Source organism: Lissotriton vulgaris, chromosome 9, assembly GCF_964263255.1.
Source record: "Lissotriton vulgaris chromosome 9, aLisVul1.2, whole genome shotgun sequence".
Lineage (NCBI taxonomy): Eukaryota > Metazoa > Chordata > Amphibia > Caudata > Salamandridae > Lissotriton > Lissotriton vulgaris.
This window is the reverse complement of record NC_141697.1, coordinates 528,798,931-528,820,222: the sequence shown is the minus strand read 5'-3', so window position 1 is coordinate 528,820,222 and position 21,292 is coordinate 528,798,931.

Sequence of the window (21,292 nt, the reverse complement as noted above, 5' to 3'; positions counted from 1 at the left end):
ATTTAGAAGAGTTTGGATGCTTGCCTATCTGTTCCTGTGGGTCTATGGTTTATGTACTTAATAAACTATTCCACACAACTACTACGACTACAGCCCATCTTTGTAACCGGTACCGCTGAAGTTGCCCCACGTTGGGCGCCAACTGAAGAACCGGGTTTTAGAAACAAGCGGCGCCAGGGGCACGCCCAAAGTCTTCGGGTTCACCTGTCTTAGAATACAGAGACACGGGATACTTCTTGGTGGCGTCAAAGATCGAGTTTATTGGCTGCAGCCAGTAACAGAAGTCCACGAAGTACAACACAGCGTATATTCGTAGGACACTGCTCAAATTCGTAAGTCCAGTCATTCTCTTTTATGCCAAAAATCACATTCTGTACAAATACCCACTATTTACAATTTGTCCAATCACAGGTAACATTGCAAAAGGTATCGCATGACGACAAACCCACGTTTAGTTGTCCAGCCCACCATTAATTATACAGACAAGCCCAACATTCCTTCTCGAACAGACCGGGCAAACCCATAATAAAGGACCACAACCCATACCTTAAATAGGCCATAAAAGAAGGAACAGAAACAGATGAGAAGTAGGATAAGGGGTGTGTGTGTGTGCATACCAAACTTTACAATCTCCTGTGCTCTGATCCTTAATCTTGATCAGCTACTGGGCAAGGAACTGGCCTAACAAGGTCAGCTTCAGGCAAAGGGGTCAGTTCACTCAGGTCATCCAAAAGTCAGCTAACGTGTACTCGTTCGGCCGTAGTCATCGGCCTATGTGAGGGCAACCACAAAATGACTGCCATACACAAAATGGAACCCAAGGGTTCAGAACGAAATCCCTAAATACGTAGTGAATCCATCGGTCTAGCATGGCGAAAACACTCGTACTTGCCGCACTCACTAGTTACGGTTCGCTACTACCAAATTCGTAACGAAACCATGACCTTTATGAAACGGGTTCAGAATTCACGGAACCTCACACGGGCAACCTCTAAGTGCGTTGCTGTTGCTCCTTCACCACCTTAGCAGTCTCTCTTTGATTAGAGGTGGCGCGAGGGCTTAAGCTCCAGGCAGGGGTTCGTGATGCAGGGCACCATACTGCGGGTGGCAAGACGGCATATCTACAGCGCTTACTATGTACTTGGGTGGTGGTGCAGCTACTTCCCACTGTGCTCTTCTTACTTGCGAGCACCTTCGCCCACTTCGCTGTAAGCGCAGTTCTTTCTGCCTACATGGGTACTACCGGAATGGGAGAGTCTTTGCAGAAGGGTCGGCCGCACAATGCTTTTTGCGATGCTTCTCCCTGTTGTATTTTTTCTATTGACCTCCTGATGCAGAGATGTAGTGCTGTACACCGTCTTGTGTACGCTTACCACTACTTCTGTGCTTGGATGGATCTATGTGCTTCATGCTCTGCTTTCTAAACCCCCAGGAATACTTGCAATGCTCTACAGGCAGGCAGACTGCTGCAGAAGCCTTAAGAAGTGGGTGTCTTTGTCCTTGCTGCCCCGGTGGCCGTTGTGCTGTCACCAGGTGAAGGGGTGCATTGGGTGCAGGTTAAACTTCCCCCGCGAGGCACAGCAGAGTGGCAGCCAGCATACACGCGGGGTCAGACCTGCCTGTTGCCATTTTGGAGTCTCTGGCCCTATGCCCACATGCAGGCAACATAATGACAAAGATACCCAATATGGTAACTGCTACTAGCCCAGGGCACGTGCACCCGGCGCCTTTTATTAGCAGGGTCATCTGACCTGTGACGCGTGTGATGGGTGTATGTACAGCACATTCCTAAAATACTAGAACTTGTCCAGCAGAACACTACACTGTGTTCGCGGTGCGAGTCTTCTGAGCACCGCTCACACCACAAAATAAGTATACTGGTTGTAGCTGCTTAATTTGAGCTGATTGTTGCAGATGGGTCCCACTGGCACTCATTTCTTGGGAACAGCACTTACTTTCCCCATCAGATATTATTGTCCCAGAACAATAGAGAGAAAAACCTCGAATGAAGAAAATGAGTAGGAAGAGAAATACAAAAAGACAGTAACATAGGCAGAAAGCAGGGTTGAAATCGAGCCTGTTAAGAGTGAAATAAAGGGGCAAGGAGTGTATTGTGAGGGAAGTAAGAGGCCTGTGGAGCAATCCAGACTACACAGCCTTGGTATTCAGAACGCCAACATTCATCAGTGCCAGCTGCGGGTTCCTGGGAAAAACTTTGGGCACCGGCTCTTAGTATTTTACAAATGAAGCTCACACCAGACGTCTGCAACAAGCAGCTTGTGAGCCACTGTTAGCTCTTTAGTTAACTCAAAGTAGCTCTACTATGTGAAGATCACCCTATTAAATTAGAAGCTTTTGCATGGTTTCATTGAAGTAAGCATACCAACACTGAAAAGTGGAAATACAGAGACACAATTGTGTGCAAATAAAATGTGACTTTCCAAAATATATTTAAAGCGATTTGAGTGGCAACTCAGGCGGCGTGAGTGATTACTAATATTATTAACTTAGTTCCAGGGGTATTGCAACTATTGCTGTTACATATTACTCATATAGAGACATTGCTTATTGAGAAATATTGTTTTAGTTAGAGCTGGTAACCGTGCCTGATGCACTGAGGTGAGAACTGCTGGCATTCTTGCAAAGTGTGGTCACTGATGTGGTCTTGACTGATGCCGTGACTAATATTAATTAGTGGCTCTGGACCGCTTTTCATTGAACATAAGTAGCTCCTATTACTGGAAGATTGGAGGCCCGTGTTTTATAGTCTTTACGCTGTGCCTCTCACTGCGAGGTGGATAAACTTGGTTGTGAAGTGCACTGACATCTGAGCAGCAGGGGAAACAAAGCCCCCCTGCAGCCCCTTTGGAGGGGGGTCCCAGGCTTACCCATACTGGAGGGGGCCACAACGTTTTGTTACGCCACTCCTGCGAAGAATAGGAATTGAGCTGCAGTATAAACCTCTGCCCCCGGCCGGCTATTTATTTTCTACGCAGAGTGACACTGAAAGCGCTGCGAGGTGAGTCAGCACTTCTAGACAGGCTTTAATCCAGACTTCAGTGATGTATGCCTATTTTTTGTAGCTTCCGTGTAGGCCGCAGCCTGCCCCGAGTGACTCAGCGAGTGCCCACTCAGGTTTGTTTTGGCTGCTGAATCACCCGCTTGCTGCCGATTGTTTGGTTTGAGGAAAACGTTAGAAAAGACCACCTTGTTTACCAGGTGTAGGCTCTGATGACTTCCGTCCTCCTGAAAGGAATAAGTTGAACAGGCAGCCGGGCCTTTCTAGGAGAGACAAAGAGTAACGCAATTGATAATAATAACTGCACTTGAGAAAACGGTTCGATTTTTTTTTAAGTTTCTCATTTTCTTGGCCATGTCCGAAACCCCTACAAATTCTGCCTAAGGTTTCCGTGTACGTCTTTTTGCAGACAGTGCATTCCATTTGACAATATCCTCTATTAATTTTTTGCTCCGCAGGAGACAGTGTGTAAGTAAGGTGGCTAGCCAGGAGTAATTTCACCATCAACGTCGTTTGTTTTAATTGTGTAAAACCATAGCTGCTTCGATAATTCTGCAGCACTTTCTCACACAGAGCCCGGCAGGAGAAATGATGTCAGCTTGATAGTTTTCTTTCTTCTGAGAGGCACCAACATTCGAAGTAGTGCAGAAACCCAGTAGATGGTTTGGGCACTGGCTGCAACGTTGGAATGAACGTTAAAGGGCCACCAGGCATCTCTGTGCCTTAGGCACCAGTGTATCATGAAATTGAACACCAGACCCCTGCGTGCTAAGAAATAGCATGTCGTGTTTGTCCCAGAGCTGAGACATTAGCCCAAACGCAATTTCTTCAGATCAAACTTAAATGAATGGCAATCCTCTCTTAGTTGTGTTTACACTAGGGTTTAATGGCTGTGGACAGTAGGGTAACCAATGTTGCTGCACTGCATTGCGCCCATACTTTGTTCGTCTTGCCCTCCAACAGTGCATGCACTTTCGGCTGAGATGGGTATTGTTTACTATAAAGGGCTTAGAGCCCGCTCATTGCTAACCATTCTTTGGCTTCATTGTCACTCTTCCTTGCTGGCCCCTAATTGGTCAGCTTGAGACAGGCGTCACTTCGTTTTCTTTGTGTGGGGCATGCAACAAGCACAGATTAATCCATCTTAATTAGTGTCCACTGTGATTCAGGTACTTCTTCCTTACCTGCTGCACTTTTACATACATCTCTTTTTTAAAATATATATTGCTTATCACTGTACACGTACATGTTTCAGGACGCTTCCTCTGTTTTCAAACGCATTTTGGAAATTATTTATCTACACCAGCATCTTTTGGCTTACTTGCACTACTAAAATAAATTGAAATTGTAGGTGGCTTGTATTCAGCGGTAACACTGTGTAAATGTCACACTAACAGCACATTTACACCATCATGATGCTTGCCGCTGCATGCTTTTTATCGCTGCCTTTCGGCCATTCATCCCGCTTATGCCTCACACCTTTGCATTGGTTTTAAGTTTGGTTCCTTCTTTAAGTTCCACTCACAATTGTACTACTCTATGAAACTCTACTGTACAGTACTCCAATCTACTTTGGTCCACTCCACTCGATATCCCACTGCACAACTCCAGGCCACTCCACTCTATGCCCCTCGACTCCATACTACAACACTCTATATCACTCCACACCACATCACTGTATGCCACACACCCAATCTATACCACTGCACTCTGTGCCACTCTACTCTTCATCACTCTACTTACATCATTCCAATCTTTCCTACATCACTCCGCTCAACGCCACTCTACAGCAGTCCACTCTATGCCACTCGACTCTGTGCCACTCCACTCCACTCTAGCCACCCCACTCTAAGCCACTTCACTCTATGTCATTTTACTCCACGTCACTCGACTCTATGCCACTGAAATCTACTCACTGTATGCCACTCTACTCTACGCAACTCTACACCACTCCACTTTAATCTATTCCAGTTTACACTGTGTCACTCCACTCTATGGCACTATGAGCCACTTCAATCTACGTCACTCTATGCCACTCCAATCTACCCCACTCTTCAGCACTCCACTCTACGCCACTAGACATCATCCCTCTACCCCATCCCACTCCACTCTCTGCAACTCTACCCTGTGCGACTTCACACCACCCCACTATTTGCCACACCACTCCACACCATGCCACTCTTCTCTTCGCCACTCCGCTCCACTTTACTTTATGCCACTCCAGTCCTTGCCACTCCACTCTACACCACTCTACTCTATGCCACCCCACTCAATGCCACTCCACTCAATGTCACTTTACTCTACATCACTCTACTCTACGCCCCTTCTATTATATGCACTCCACTATAGGGAACTCTGTGCCCCTCCACGCCACTTCATGCTACTCTTTGTCACTCCACTCTAAGCCACTATACTCCACAACTCTCCACTCTATGCCACTCTACTCTATGCCGCTCTATGTCACACTATGCGACATCACATCATTTGACGCACTCCACTCTTCGCCACTCTATCCTATGCCCTCCAATCCATGATATGTCACTCCACGCCAATCCACTCTAAGCCACTCTGCTCTACTTCACACTACACCAATCCACTCTACGCCACTTCCCTCTACTCTACACCACTCCACGCTACGCCGCTCAACTTTATACCACTCCACTCTAAGCTACTCCACTCGACTTTGGGCTATTCTACTTCACTTCACTCCACTCCACTCCACACCACTCTATGCCATTCCACTGTACGCCACTCTACTCTACGCCAATCTACTCTATGCCACATCACTATACTAAATGCCACTCCATTCTACTCTATGCCAATTTGCTCTACCCATCTCCACTCACCTCCTCTCCTCTCTACTCTACTCTATGCCACTTTAATCTATGCTGCTCTAATACACACCACTCCACTCAACACCAAGGTACTCTATGCCACTATATGCCACTCAACTCTACATCACTCCACTCTATGCTACTCTACTCTACGCTACTCTACTCTACTCTATGCACTCCATTCCACTCTACACCGCTTCAGTCCACGTCACTCCACCCTTTGCCACTCTATGGAACAATGCTCTATTGTGAACACCCTAAATATCGGTTCAGAAATATCGACTGCCCAGAATATCGAATAAAAATATATAATGAACAGAATATTGAATTAACAAAATATAGTTGGTTAGAATATCGAAATGAAGGTAAGAAATATTGATTTCCATAATATTGAAGTTGAAATATTGTTTTCCATAATATCGATTTTTTTTGTGTTATGTATGCTAGTATATGTGTTAAAAATATATATTATATTTGTAATGTATGTTTAATTTTTTTAAAATAATGAACGTTCTGTTATTTAATTTTTGCGTAATTTAATTCCGTAGCGGGTTGTGGGTTTATAGGGGAATAAGGTGGAAAGTAATTTAATTATAGTTAATTAAATATTAGTTTTTATGAATTAATGTTTATTTTTCATTTAATTTTGCGTTTTAGCTCTGTAGCTGGGTGTGGGTTTATAGGGGAATAGGGTGGGAAGTAATTTAATTGTAATTAAGTAAATATGTATTTTTGTTTGTTTGTATTGATAATTAATTATTGTTAATTATTGATTGGTAAGTCATTTTTATTAATTGGTCATTGTTTTATCTTATTACATTTTTGGTATTGAAAAATAATTGGTCGTTAATTCATTAATAATATGTAATTAATTTAAAAAAATAACATGTATTGGTATTTATAATTAATGAATTATTAAATATGTTTTAATTGGTAATTCATTTTAATTAATTTTGAATTGGTATTGATAATTTAAATAATTAAAGTAATAATGTTTATGTTATTTAATAATGAGTGCAACAGTAGTGAAAGCGTTGGATAGTGTAAAGGTAGAAATTACTACTCCCACCCGTGTGAGTGCAACAGTAGGGAAAGCGTTGGTAGCATAGGGGTAAAAATTACTATTCCCACTCCAATGAGTGCAACAGTAGGGAAAGCGTTGGATAGCGAGGGGTATAAATTACTATTCCCAATCGGGTGAGTGCAACAGTAGGAAAAGCTTTGGATAGCGTAGGAGTAAAAATTACTATTCCCACTCTAGAGAGTGCAACAATAGGGAAAGCATTGGATAGCGGGAGGGTCAAAATTACTATTCCCACTCCAGAGAGTGCAACAATAGGGAAAGCATTGGATAGTGGGAGGGTAAGAATTACTATTCCCACTCCAGAGAGTGCAACAGTAGGAAAAGCGTTGGATAGCGGGAGAGTAAAAATGACTATTCCCACTCCAGAGAGTGCAACAGTAGGGAAAGCGTTGGATAGCGGGAGGGTAAAAAATTACTATTCCCACTCCAATGAGTGCAACAGTACGGAAAGTAATGATTTAATATTCAAATAGGAAAACATGAATTATTATATATATTTTTTTATATTTAAATAATATGTTTATTTATATATATATATATATGCCAATATATTTTTAATAATGTTCTAAATATTTCATAATTAACATTAATAATTATTTTATAATATTATTAAGTAAATATATATTTTAAAACATGTTTACATGGCATTTATTGTGTTTATTATTTAATTACTTTTATAGTATTTTGATATATTAAAAAAATAGATATTTTAGTTAACTATATTTTAACTTTCTATATTTTGGAATCGATATTTTAGTACTTACCTGTTTGTAGATAGGCATTCTATATTCTGTCCCTCGATATTTCGGAGACAATATTTTGGTAAGTCGATATTTGGTCCTTCGATATTTAGATACTGATCCATGCTCTATATCACTTTACTCCATTCCACTCCACACCACTCTACTCCACTCCACTCCACTCTACATCACTCCACTCTATGCAGTCTACTCTATGCCACTTTACTCTACGCCACTCTACTCTATGCCACTCCACGTCACACTACCCTCTGCTACTCTACTCTACACCACTCCACTAATTGCACTTCACTCTACTCTATACCACTGTACTCTACATCACTCCACTCCATTCAACACTTCTCTCCTCCATGCCAATCTACTTTACACCACTCTACGCCAGTCTACACCACGCCACAAACGCTGAGCCATACTGAATACTGAATAGCAGGCTTGTGGCTGAACAACATATCTAAAAGACATTTAAATGTCCTCCTAGGTGCCCCAGTGATGTGGAGGTGGTTGGAGACTAATATAGGTGCACCTTAGCCTGGAGTTAACCATATTCAATGCCTCCATCTCCGGTACAGCTTGAGGAACACAATATCTACACAGAGATTTATTCACATGAGAATGAATAACATTGCCTTCATGTTTCTCTTTCTATTTTTCACTTAGGAAATGGACCCAATTCCCTCACAGGAATCACCAGCATGCCTGTCCTGTCAGGATATCTCCTGACAGAGCACGTTTTTCTTTACAGACTAGACACTCTTCACCAGTGTGTCTGTCCAGCAGTCAAACTATACAGAGGGCAAGAGAATCCATGTAAGACTGTTTCCTATAACAGTAAGACGGATTCACAAAAAGGAGAAGCAAAAATAGAGTAGAAAAGCAGAAATATTTCTGACATGAGGAAACCGTGCGATGTTGGAAAAAACTGAAAAAGGTGTTGGAAAAACGACCCGCGGGACAAGGTGTCAAGTTCTGGTTTTTTTATCCTGACTGGAAAAATCTGTCCATAAGGTGGAAACGGTAAAGCTTAGTGGTCTGGGACACTCACAGAGCAGTGAAGAAAGATTACCTGGTTTACAACTGCTTAGATACTCTTTTCTGGGATAGCTGGGACAGGCTCCTGGGGGTGCAGTTATATTATTTTTACTTTTCTATGCCTGCAGATGGTTATGCCTATCTGCTCATTTGTCTTTGAATTTTCCTGTTCTAAAAAGATTATTAAGCTTCCAAAACGTGTTTCTTTATTTTGTAACTTTATAGTTATTTGAGTGCAGTCTTTTTTTAAGAGGAATGTCAAAATAATGTATAGTGTTCCAGAATTCCAAAAGATACTGGGGCATATTTACAATAACTGGCACATCCCTGCAAATCAGCAGGTGTAGAAAAAGGTAGGGCTAGGACCTTTCTCAAGATTTGCCCGGCGCTAACCGCCCTTGTACCATTCAAGATTACCAAGCAATGAGGCAGGCGCCGGAGACCAGAAGGCAGGAAACAGAAGTTTATTCCGACGGAGCAGAACACATCAGATCAGACAACAAGGTATCATGTCGAGGTGCTCTAACAAGTGAGCTGAGACTCAGCCTTTTATACCTTACAAAACACTTGGCATTACAGTCACAGCATTGTGAAACAAAGAAAAGATAACCCCATAATCCTCGTGTCACTCCTACCCCACATGTGTTCACAATAGGGACCCTTGACCTGCTGATAAGAGAGGGGGCAATGACGCAGCTGAATGTTCTGCTGATTATTAGGATGTGTGCGCCTGATCGTAGCCCAGGGGGTGGGGAGACCAGGATCAATAGTGGGTCCTTTGAAGAGGAGTGACTTTATACAATAAAGTGCAGTAAATGGTATCCTCTGGCTTAGGCGATGGCCTCGGACATGTGTGGTCAGTCGGACTCGGGGGAAGGGGTCATCAAAGGAGTGGTATTCATGCCGCGTGGACAATCGAGCGCGGAGGGAAGGCTTGTCAACAGAGGGGCATTCATGGAAGGAAAGGAGGTGTTGGTCAGGCGCGGCCGTGACTCCCAAGGACAGGGTCTTGCAGAAGGAGAAGGTTTATGACTTGTCCATGTGAGGGAGAAGGAGGGGGTCAGGGTGCGCGCAGGGTCAGAGTCGCACAGAGAGAGAGAGAGGTCTTATGACCCGTACATGAGAGAACAGGGGCAGTCAGATACAGCTGGGGGGGCTATGTCAGCTGAGGCGAAGGATGCCTCTTCAAGAGGGAAATGGGGAGGGTGCCTGGGTCAAGCAGGAGGGTTGCCTTTCATAGCAGGGTCGCGCAGAGTGCTGGGTTTCATGGTCTATGCATGTGAGAGTGGGAGGGGGGGTGCTCAAATGCGCGCAGGAGGGAAGCCAGTGATTCTAATGAGTGGGCAAGAGGCCAAGGTGCCTAAAATGGCCGTCATGTACATATGGGCACAGGCTTTTACTGGCGGAGTGATACGGTCAATATTTTATGGTATTCATGGTGCATACAGGGAGAGGAGTGGGAAAAAGGGAAATGAACGCTGCTTATGTACATCAATTTTTCTATTTTCCACACAGGGATGCGGCAGTTATAGTGCGCCACAACTCTGCCATCATGGATGCGCCGCATTTACACTGCGGCGCACCATGGTGCAAAAATGGCACAGATGCGTGACGCATCTGTGCAGTAAAAGTGACAGCGCGACGCAGCTCCAGCAATGCTCTGGGGGCCCTATCTAGTTAATGCTGCGTCAATCCTTACTCCTGCTTCAGGCAGGCGCAGGGTTTGACGCAGCATGGGTCTAAAAGTGACTGAGTGAAATCTTGTAGATTTCACTCAGCCACTTTTAGGAGGCGTTCCTGCGCCGGAACGCCCCCCCCTGCACAGGAACGCCTACATGTGGCGCAGGGCATTACAACGTGACGCATCTCCCAGATGCGTCACGTTGTAAGTACCCCCGCACCATGGAGCAGGATTTGAGCCGCCGTTGCGTCACAAAAGTGACGCAACGGCGGCGTCAATGAGGGGCAAGGGGCTTGTAAATCTGCCCCGTAGTTACTTTTAAAAGAGAAATAGATAAAAAGGGAATAAGGGAGATTTCCCTTGTAAAAAGTGTTCGGTGATCCCGTACAGAGGCAGGAGTACAAAATATTTCTGAATATCAGTGTTGATTCCATGATGGGGAAACTCTGAGCATACCCTACTGATTCTGACCAGTTTGAACATGTCAGTATGTGTCCAGCACGGAAGAATCACCTTTACAAAGACAGTGACCAAGGGCAATTCCAGTGCACACCTGGATAAAGGTGATGTGGAGAGTGCCCATCCTTATCCCCGATGGCAGCACTGCCAAAGTAGTTTGGGTGAAAGGTTATGTTGAAACCACTAATGTCAGCTATTGCCATGGGCCAGGTCTTAAAAGTCAGTATGTGACATTCGTTTCTAAGAAATAAAATCCAAGTATGAGGAAGATGCATGTGAACATGGTTGGGTTCCCCCACAATTTTAAGAGCTTCACTATTTGTGCCCTCCGCCTCCAAAATGCCACTCCTTGCGGATATAATATGGTCCTTTTTGCCTGGAAAATGGGTTATTATTGGCTTCCATCTGAAACCCTTTGCCCAGCCAGCACCTGGAACAGCAAGACTGTCTGTCCACCCACACAAGTACGAAACTCGAAAAACTACAGAGGAAGTTTATTTATTTATTTATTTATGGGTTTGTAATGCGCCGGAATCACACCCGACGGTGTATCTCCGCGCAATGCTGTAAGGGGAGTGCGATGGGATGAGACGTTAGTAGTTGAAGTTGGCATTGTTGTGGACCGTAGAAGAGAAGTCAGTAGTCTACCCTGTATACAAATATCCTATTTTAACAGCGCAATTAAGTCCAAGCAGCTTGTGTGCTGCTGTGGAATAATTTCCTGAAACATGAAGAACCCTGACTGGCTGCTCAGCCAAATGAAAGATGATCATAGCCAAGACCAGAAACTCTCCTCTACATCTACCACCAGGATTGAAACAGAAGTGTTAAATATGCCAAAGGAGAGATCTGCTTTTGCTGCCCCACCCTGAGACCAGCATGCTCCTTGTGTCCATACCAAGTTGCAGCCATTGGAACCTTCTCCTTCTGGACTGCAAAGATTGTGTCACATCCCTAGACAAATATATCCACTCACTCCTGTTGGAAGTGGCTATGAACTGCATTGTGAATGGTGTGATGAACCTCAGGCAAGGGGGTTGCCAACAAGCTCATACACTATTACATCAATTACAGTCTTACTGCCCACTACCTGTCAATCACTGCTGAAGAGATTTGACTGCCTTATTTTGAGCACACACGGCTATCCAAAAGAATCAGGGGCATATTTATCAAATAATCATGCAGTGCAGCGCAGCAAGTCACTTGCTGTGCTGCGTGATAGAAAAAGGGCAGTAATGCACCATACTCAACAATATATGGTGCATTCCAATTCATTTTCCCAGTGCTTGCACATGATGTGCTGCCTGGCGCCTAAGCAGGCATACTTGCACCATTGTGCAAGGATGCCTGCATTGTAAGCAGGACACCTTCCTGCACAAAAACAATCCCCGAGGCATATTCCTCTCTTTTTTTATGTGCTGCAGAATGCAACACACATTGAAAGAAGTAGCAAGTAGAAATAAAGATATTTCTCCTCATTATGCCTCCCCTGGGGAAACAACTCATTTTGACTCATCACCAGGATTACCAGTAATGGTAAATCTGAGAATGCCCCAAAATCCATTGGTGGATGCATGGGAACACTAATACTCCACCATTGAACGCCTACCTGGGGCAGAGTAACACAACACAGCAGTTTGCAGTACATTGCATTACTCTAGATCTGTCAAGCCACACAAGGCCATTAAAGGTGTCCTAGCGTGGGTTGAGATATCAAACTTAAGAGTTGCGTTGGTCTTGCGCCCCATTGTGTGAAGCAAAAGCGACACAACCCTTTAATAAATTTGCTCCTCAGTGTGCAGTCAAGTCTCAAACAAACCGCCCACACATAAATCTTTGACTTTGCAAAGCAAACCAGACATCTGGTTTAGCTCGGCACTCACGGATAATATTAAGGCTTGCACTATCCCCCTAATAATTTGGGAAAGCCAGATTGTCCACAGTATTACCATTAAATTTAACTTGCAATGTGGCTAAAAAGAACAAAAGTCATATATTTTTTACAACATTGTAACACTGCCTGGACCATTCGTTTTTCTGCACAATTCTAATTTTAACATACCTGAATGTTCTACCATCCCACCACCCTCCAAGCTTTGACTAAAGTCAAAGCCTGAAAAGGGTACCCTCATCCTTCAGTGAATTCATGATAGTATTTTTGGTTATGAATCTCCAGGAACAATATACAATACTTATTGCAATGATTCCCCGTTTGTCCCAAACTTTCCTAGGCCCCGGTGAACTAATCTGACAATTAGGTACAATGTCCTTACTGGTCTACAGAAGCAATACCAGGACAAAGGTCTATTATAAAAAAAGCCCTCACACCCAGCAAGTGGAATGAACATAACCCAGACTAAGGGCCATATTATAGGTACGGTGGTCTACAGGACCACCGTACTAGTGGTGGCAGCCCGACCACCGCAACACTGGTGGTTCGCCCACTGTAGTATGAGTGAGGTGGTTGTACGGCCACAAGACTGCCAGCTCCACTAGGATCAAAGGACCTGCTGTGCTGGTGGTCAGGAAATGGGCAGGAATATGCAGGCGGTGTCGCTGCACCACCGCCAAGCATAGTGAAACTTTCATTTCCATCGCCCTTTTAATGGCAGTGAGTCCACCATGAATAGGATGGTGGACATGGAAGTAAGGGGGCCCTAATAGGGGGTGCATGCAGGGGGGCACATGTTGTGACGCCCTGGAATTGCATACCCGTTCCTGCATGGTATGGCATACACTGAATGGTGCATACCACGCCATGCAGGAACGGGCTGCTGACACTGTCACGACTGCAGTCTGCTGTTAAGGCTCTTCTATGAGCCTAACAGACCACCGCCGTGAGACCACCATAGCACCACCCGCCCACCATGAATTACACTCATAATCTGGCAGGCGCACTATGGGCTTGGCCGTCCTCTGGTCGGCGGGGCGGTGGTGGGCCAGAAGGAAGACCACCCACATCGTAATAAGGCCCATAGACCGGAGTTTAGCTTCATGTGTTTGAGGATAAGGCTAACGACAACTCTTCCCTCTACTTTACATCACTTCACTATGCTCAATGACACTTCATTCTACTTTATGCCAATCTGCTTTACCCCACTCCACTCTACTCCTCACCAGACCATTTACTCTATGCCACTTTACTCTATGCTGCTCTAATTCACACCACACCATGCAACTCCACTCCACATCACTCCACTCCAAACCCCTCTTTGCCAGGGCACTCTACTAGGGTAGGGCTAACAACAGAACTCTTCCAGCTCACAACTGACTTGGACCCAATAGTGGGAGTGATTAAGTACTATCAAAGTGGAACACTCCCATTACCGATTGTGCTCTAACTTGTCACCCTCCATCCTTGATGATCTGACACATTCCGAATTCTTGGAAGAAAACAAAAGGTAATAGTTAATGCTCTTTAAAACAACTTCTGTAAGGAGAAACATCATGGTTAACACGGTCTGATGGGCAGATTAATCCTCACTATCGAAGGAGCAGTTAAAGCAACTGAAAAACAAGGGTATGCAGCCTTTCTTAGGGATGTTCGAAAGTAAGCTTAGGGTGAGGTTTATACTTTTCATCCCTTTCAGGGTTCTCACAGGATCCTTTCTCATGTTCACAGGAGAAGGTAGCTGGTATAGAGATACAAAGTCCACTGGACAGCTCCTAGGGACGCATGCATGAAGGTGGACATTTTGTCTTAAGTAATGGCCTGAATTATTGGATTGAGCTGCAGTTTTTACTATCCCTACCCAGCAACGAGTCTATCTGCTTATCCCACCAACGGTTTCCTTTGTCTTTTTTAAAACTTTCGTACATTAGGATCCGTGAAGCAAGGTGGGGTCTTTTTCCATTTGGATCCTACATTTGTTACTCAAAACAGAAGCCAATACTTCTATTTAGTTTATTAAACTAATTGTAACTAGAGCCATTTTATGATCTATGAAGATCTTTTTTTATGATTACATTGCAATATATATTGGCTGTCTGAGACCTGAGCAGGTAAGATTGATTTAACCTAAGGCATAAGCTGCTTTATGAACTAGATTTTAACAACATGAATTATGTTGTCTAAGCCTGTAAAATCTGCCTGATTTGGAATAAAGGTACTGAGGAATCAATTCAACATTTATTTTTACATCAAGATATATTTAATTATCCTGTTTTTTAACAGTTATTTGTATCAAAATCAAATTTAAACACATTTTTTAAGGACATGTATACTTGTCACAAGACAAGGTGGTACAAAACAACAAGGTAATCGGAATATTACAAAAATTCACTATATATACAACCTACATATACAATATATACCCTACAAAGTGTACCCTACAAAGAAGAAAGGAAAAAACTAAATTTTTACAATACCCACTCCTAATTTAGAGTGATATATCACAACAGAGGAAGTCCTCACAGCGCCTGGGTTGTAAATTCTCCTTAACAAACAAATATATATTAATCAGGGCGCCAGAAATCAAACACAAAATACAAATATATGGGGACTCCTTATCACAAAGGTGTCGACGCAGTCGCGGTCGCGTTTCCGCCAGTTGTCTCTTTTGGCTTCATCAGGACAAGGGTCCTTGCAAAAAGGATATAATCCACACAGGGTAACTACTCCTGGAGAAAGTGAAAGCTTCCTTGTCTAGTGCACACACAGCGGGCCCTCAATTAAATGAGGGCATCCGCTCTCACTTCCAAGTGTCCACACGCTCGCCCAATTAATGGAGACGGAGCTGTCTATATCGATGTACTCCTGACCACTACGTGGATGTTTGCAGCCTGAAGTGCGTTTTTTTTCTGTTCCCGATTCACGAACAAGGAGTGGTCAGGAGTACATCAATATAGACAGCTCCGTCTCCATTAATGTCCTTAAAAAAAATTGTTTACATTTGATTTTGATACAAATAACTGTTAAAAAACAGGATAATTGAATATATCTTGTTGTAAAAATAAATGTTGAATTGATTCCTCAGTACCTTTCTTCTCTACTTCCTCATCCTTGTGATGCTCCTTGCCCAGGTATGGTAGGGTAATTTGGGCAGAACCCCTTTATAATTTTCCAAGATTTGGAATAATGACAAACTGTTTACGTTTTGAGATTGATGGAACTGTGTAACATTTAATTTTTCCATCTTATCTATTCCTAGTATTATATGAATGAAAATGTACTTAAAAGGAGCTGGGTAGGAAAACAAAAGGAACGCAAGCCAAATGGGTCGCTAGATTATTTGAACTGTCTGTAATGACAGTTTTTTTTTTTTCAGAACAAGCTTAATGACTGTATTTTAACCGGTTTCTTTGGAAGATTGTGTTGTTACAATTGCCCATATGACCGAATTTTCTTTTAAAGTGTTACTGATGGAGAACCACCTCAATCCATCTCAAGGTGTTTCCTTTTCCCGCTATATAATTTATTTGTGAGGGCCGTTTTCCCTACATAGCTGTTGTAATTGACTTACGTGTTTGCTTGCTCTGGCTGTGTCTTCCCTGTTGCTCAGCTAGTATGAGTGTTAGAATGTCTGATGACCTCATGGAATGTTTGGGTGCCTGGCTTGAGTGTAGACTGTCAGTTGATGACAGGCAGGCTGAGCGACAGGGAGGTCGCTCCTGGTGGGTGTTAATTTCCATCTACCTAACTTCTTCTAATGAACTTAACCTGGAACTAAGCTTTAATAAATACAACCGATTTTATACACCTGGCTCAAAGGACTTTCAATTTACCACAATAGCATTAGTGCCCACAGCCAGCCCACTGGGCTGAGTCTGTTTTGCCCCTAAATCACTCCCAAGGACCCCACCTTTCTCTCAAAACTCCTCCCCAGCCCCACATGCAAGCTGGTAATATCAGCAAGGGTTTCTTTCTCATAACTACGCGGTGACAGAGTCCGTTAAATAACATTGCGTGACTCGTAAAGTTTTTCGGTGGCTTTCATTGGGTGCCACGGACTACATGTTAAACAAATTATTTAGTGGAAATGAAAGTTTCAAAGTGTAGACTGCAGAGAGCCCGCAGACAAACATACACCCACACCTGGAATGTCTCCTAACGGGTATTTCCAACATTTTCTGTAAATGCGCATATAAACTTGGTACATTATTGAAACTTCTGCTGTGCGTTGGGTCGAGAGTTTGGTGAGGCAGTAAATAATTGCTAAAATATCTAACCATAGGGCATGTGTAAAATGAGCTGGAAGTTTTTTTATCCAGGTGTCTATTATCCCTTCAGAAAGCACACTGTGTGTTTTTTACATGCGGAAGGATTGGGGGTGCAATAAACCCATGCTCTCCACCCCTCAAACCGATTACTTTTAAGGATTTTGTTTTTTAGGGTGAATCGTTCTACCATTTAAATTCTGGTTTAATTGTTTTATTTTTGGTTCTTGTTTAAAAACCAGTGGCGGCTGCCAGCTATGTGGAGTGGTGAAGCTGGCAAACCGCTTCTGAAAGTACATCATAAAAAAAAAAAAAGGAAATAAGCCACTTACCTGGCTGCACTCCTTGCTCCGTTCCTGATCTTCTTCTTTTCTGCAGCATGGGCCCAGACAACTCCCTTAACCAATCCTGGTGCTGCTCTCATGCTGTGAGAGCAGCGCCAGGGGTGGATGGAGCTGGCAGGATGCTCCTTCAGGCCCTGTTGGCCTGTGCTTGGTTTCCACCAAGGTTGGTCTTAAGGCAGCTGGGTGGAGAGCTTCAGAGAGTGCATGCCAATTTAGCCGGCTCAAGACAGTCGGCCAAAGTGACATGCGCACTTTGGAGCATCCAGCCAGCCACTACTCCTGTCCTCTGTTGCCAATCAGCTGCAGAGGACATGCCCCATATGTCTCTTGGCTCGGGGCAGGCTGGCTGATGCATCACGCACAAAGGTAAAAAATAAAAGGCATTGAAATCATTTCATTGCCATTTTTCTTCCTGCGCAGCTCTCAGTGGGCGAGGGGCAGGGGAGACGGTCCCCCGCCCAAGTGAAGAAACCTCTGCTGTTTATAACGTACTAATGCTGGACAGGATCAAGTCAGAGCAAGAAATGACGAGCAAGGCATGCAGATTTCTTGACTGTGTGTTTCTCTTAATTTGTCCCAAGAAATGGTTTTCTTTAGAATAGATGTCCACTGATTTAATTAAAACGTCCCTATAAATCAGTTTTTCAAGAAAGCCCAGTTGAGCTGTTGGAGCTTGGGCCCATTCACACATTAATCTCCAAAGGGGCAATTTTTCTAGCAGCATGAGAAGTAGAGGGAGAAAACTATCACTTGTTAACATCTCCTTCCAGTGCAACCAATGTGGCCACACAGTGATCCACTCAACAACTTAATCTGAGTTTATTAGGGTCTAATTATAAATTTAGAAACAAATCAATGTAGCCCAATCTAAACACAATCATAGAAAAGTACAGAAAGACCAAGATAAGACCAAATCTCCTGAAGAGGTGTACCCTATATAATACAAAGCAGACAACTAACTCAATGACGATGAGGCAAATGATTTGTTTTGAACATAATAACCCCTTAGCTGCGGCGGCTATTCCCCCGCAGCGCTAAGGGGAGGGGGGGCGCGTGGCGCTCCCGTACTTGTGATGGAACCGCTCCTTCACGAGCCTCGGGGGGGCTGTGCTTGTGACGGAAGGGTTCCGTCACGGCCCCGTCCGCTTAATAGAACGCGCCGCGCAGGCGCGAAATCAGCGCAGCGCAGGCGCGGTGAGCTGGCCGTGACGGAACCATTCCGTCACCAGCACAGCCCACCCGAGGCTCGTGACGGAGCGGTTCCGTCACGAGCATGCAACGGGTTAAAGTAATTTTTTCCAACACACTTCAGAAATAACAAAAAATGTGCTTCATTTGTGTCCCTAATTCTGAATTATTGTGAAATACTTACACAGTTCATTTATGTTGTTGTGCGCTAGCAAAACACTCTATCCTGCCCTCAGTATCCAGCAAGATTGTCACATAAATCCTCTCACTTTGAAGTCAGAGAAAGAAAAGTAAACAAGCGCCCCCTCCACCCCCTTCCCGAAGACCGTGCCTGGCATTTGACCTCGGTCTTTGAATACACAGTAAATGTAATGAGATAAGAACAAGATTTACAGGTCTGTTCACAGAAAGGGAGCACTCGGAAGGATACTGTAAATAAGATATTGGGCAAGGGAAGGTCCAAACCCAAGCTGGACAGCATAAAACAAATAAAGCCGGCAAATGGAAAGCAAGAAAACATGAGTTACAAACCACAAAGCCAATGGCAAGCACTGGACAGAATGCATTCCTAGGTCAACTTTCTGAATGTCCCCAAGATGTCTTTAGCAAACCAGGCAGCTGTGGTGTGTGGAGGCTGCTACCTAAAAAACATGATAAATATATCTCTCTTCCTCGTCTTCCATTCAGTGTTAACAGCCATTACAGACTAGATTTTCTCATGACTGGACTAATCTACCAGCACATACCGCAATCTGAGTCTCACAGCTTATATTATGTATACCTTAAAAGGATGAAAAAGTTGGACACACAACTACAAATGAGACTCTAAAAATCTGATCATATCCCTAGAAGCTATTATTAAACGGGACCAACCTTTCCTGTCTGAAATATTCTATTGCCACTAGCATGATGCAACTTCCACTCCTAGGATGCTTACCTCCTATATGTACCTCAAAATCGAAAGTCATGGTCCAGATAATGAGCCTTGTCCTTTATATCTCATTCCAAAGGTCATTCAAGATCATTTTATATCCACAGTTATGCCCATCTGTTGGCCACCACTGCACCGTAAGACTGGTTAATTTCTGTCACTAAGAGGCCATACATATGCCAAATGTTGTGCTTTAGAAAATGTTATGACCTACCATGGGGCAGATGCTGGATTACTAGGGTGCCAGTGCCATCCTCTCATCGGGTGTTGCTGACTCTGACATCACCTGAGAGTTGCATAGATGCCTGATCCATCCTACATACATTTTTGATCTGCCCCATGGTGGTGTCTTAAAAAGGGGACTTAGGACCACCTCTTGCAATGATCTCCGGGACTCCTCCACCAGCTATGTGAGGAGGGTGTATTGGGAAAAAGTTTCTGTGTCAGGGCAGAAGGGATGGGGCTGAGTAGTTCTAAACGCATGAATGCAGACCAGTGGAGTAAGGAACTAATCGGGTGCTGTTCAGAACTAATGTTCACTTATGGAACCCCGATGGCCCCACAGTAGGGTGGCAAAAACATGTTGCTGGCCCACGTAGGATTCTTAAGAAATGCACAGCTTTATGGCAAGGATCAACAGAGCAAGATTAATTTAGTACAATGTGCATGCTTGATCACAACCCTGCAGTCCCCATCCACTGACTGTGTGGGACCAGAAGCATTTCATTCATGGCTTTCTGCTTTGCCCACTGGGTCATTCATTGTGTTGGACCAACCTTCCTGCAACTATACCTCAGAAATTCTCCAGAACATAGACATGCCAGTCCAGTCCGTCACCTCTTCTAACAATTTGCTTCTTCAGAACGCCTCTCATTGGCAAAAAATATTCTCAGCTTAGGTGGCCACACTCACGTTCATGCCGAATACCGATCATCTATAACCACCTTGAATTTCACAGAAGAACGAAGACCTGGCTGGACCCAAGATGAGCTGCTCATGTACGGGTTAGATAGAGAGTTAATGGGCCACATCTGCAAGTTCATCTCTATCTGGCCCGTTTTGTCTCACTTCACATGTAATTGCAGCTACCTGGTGCCCGCAGGTTTGCTAAAACACAATTGGAGCTTCTGTTCACACCGAAGGCTTCACAAATAGACCTCTCTTATAGACTACAGCAGTGCTCGAAATCAATCAATCAATCAATCAGATACACTTATAAAGCGCGCTACATACCCGTAGGGTCTCAGGCGCTGGGGGGGGGGGGGTGCCGCTACTGCTCGAACAGCCAGGTCTTCAGCTTCTTCCTGAAGGAGAGGTGGTCTTGGGTCAGGCGCAGGTCGGACGGGAGGGAGTTCCAGGTCTTGGCGGCCAGGTAGGAGAAGGACCTTCCTCCTGTGGTCGCTCTTCGGATGCGGGGGACGGCGGCGAGGGCGTGGTTGGCTGATCGGAGGTGGCGTTTGGGAGCGTAGAAGTTGACTCGGCTGTTGAGGTAGCTCGGGCCTTGGTCGTGTAGGGCTTTGTGTGCGTGGGTGAGGAGGCGGAAGGTGATTCTTTTGTTGACGGGGAGCCAGTGAAGGTCTCTCAGATGTCCGGAGATGTGGCTGGAACGTGGGATGTCGAGGATGAGTCTGGCTGAGGCGTTTTGGATCCGCTGGAGTCTCTTCTGGAGCTTGACGGTGGTCCCGGCGTAGAGGGCGTTGCCGTAGTCCAGTCGGCTGGTGACGAGGGCCTGGGTGACGGTCTTCCTGGTCTCTGTGGGGATCCACCAGAAGATCTTCCGTAGCATGCGTAGGATGTTGAAGCACGCCG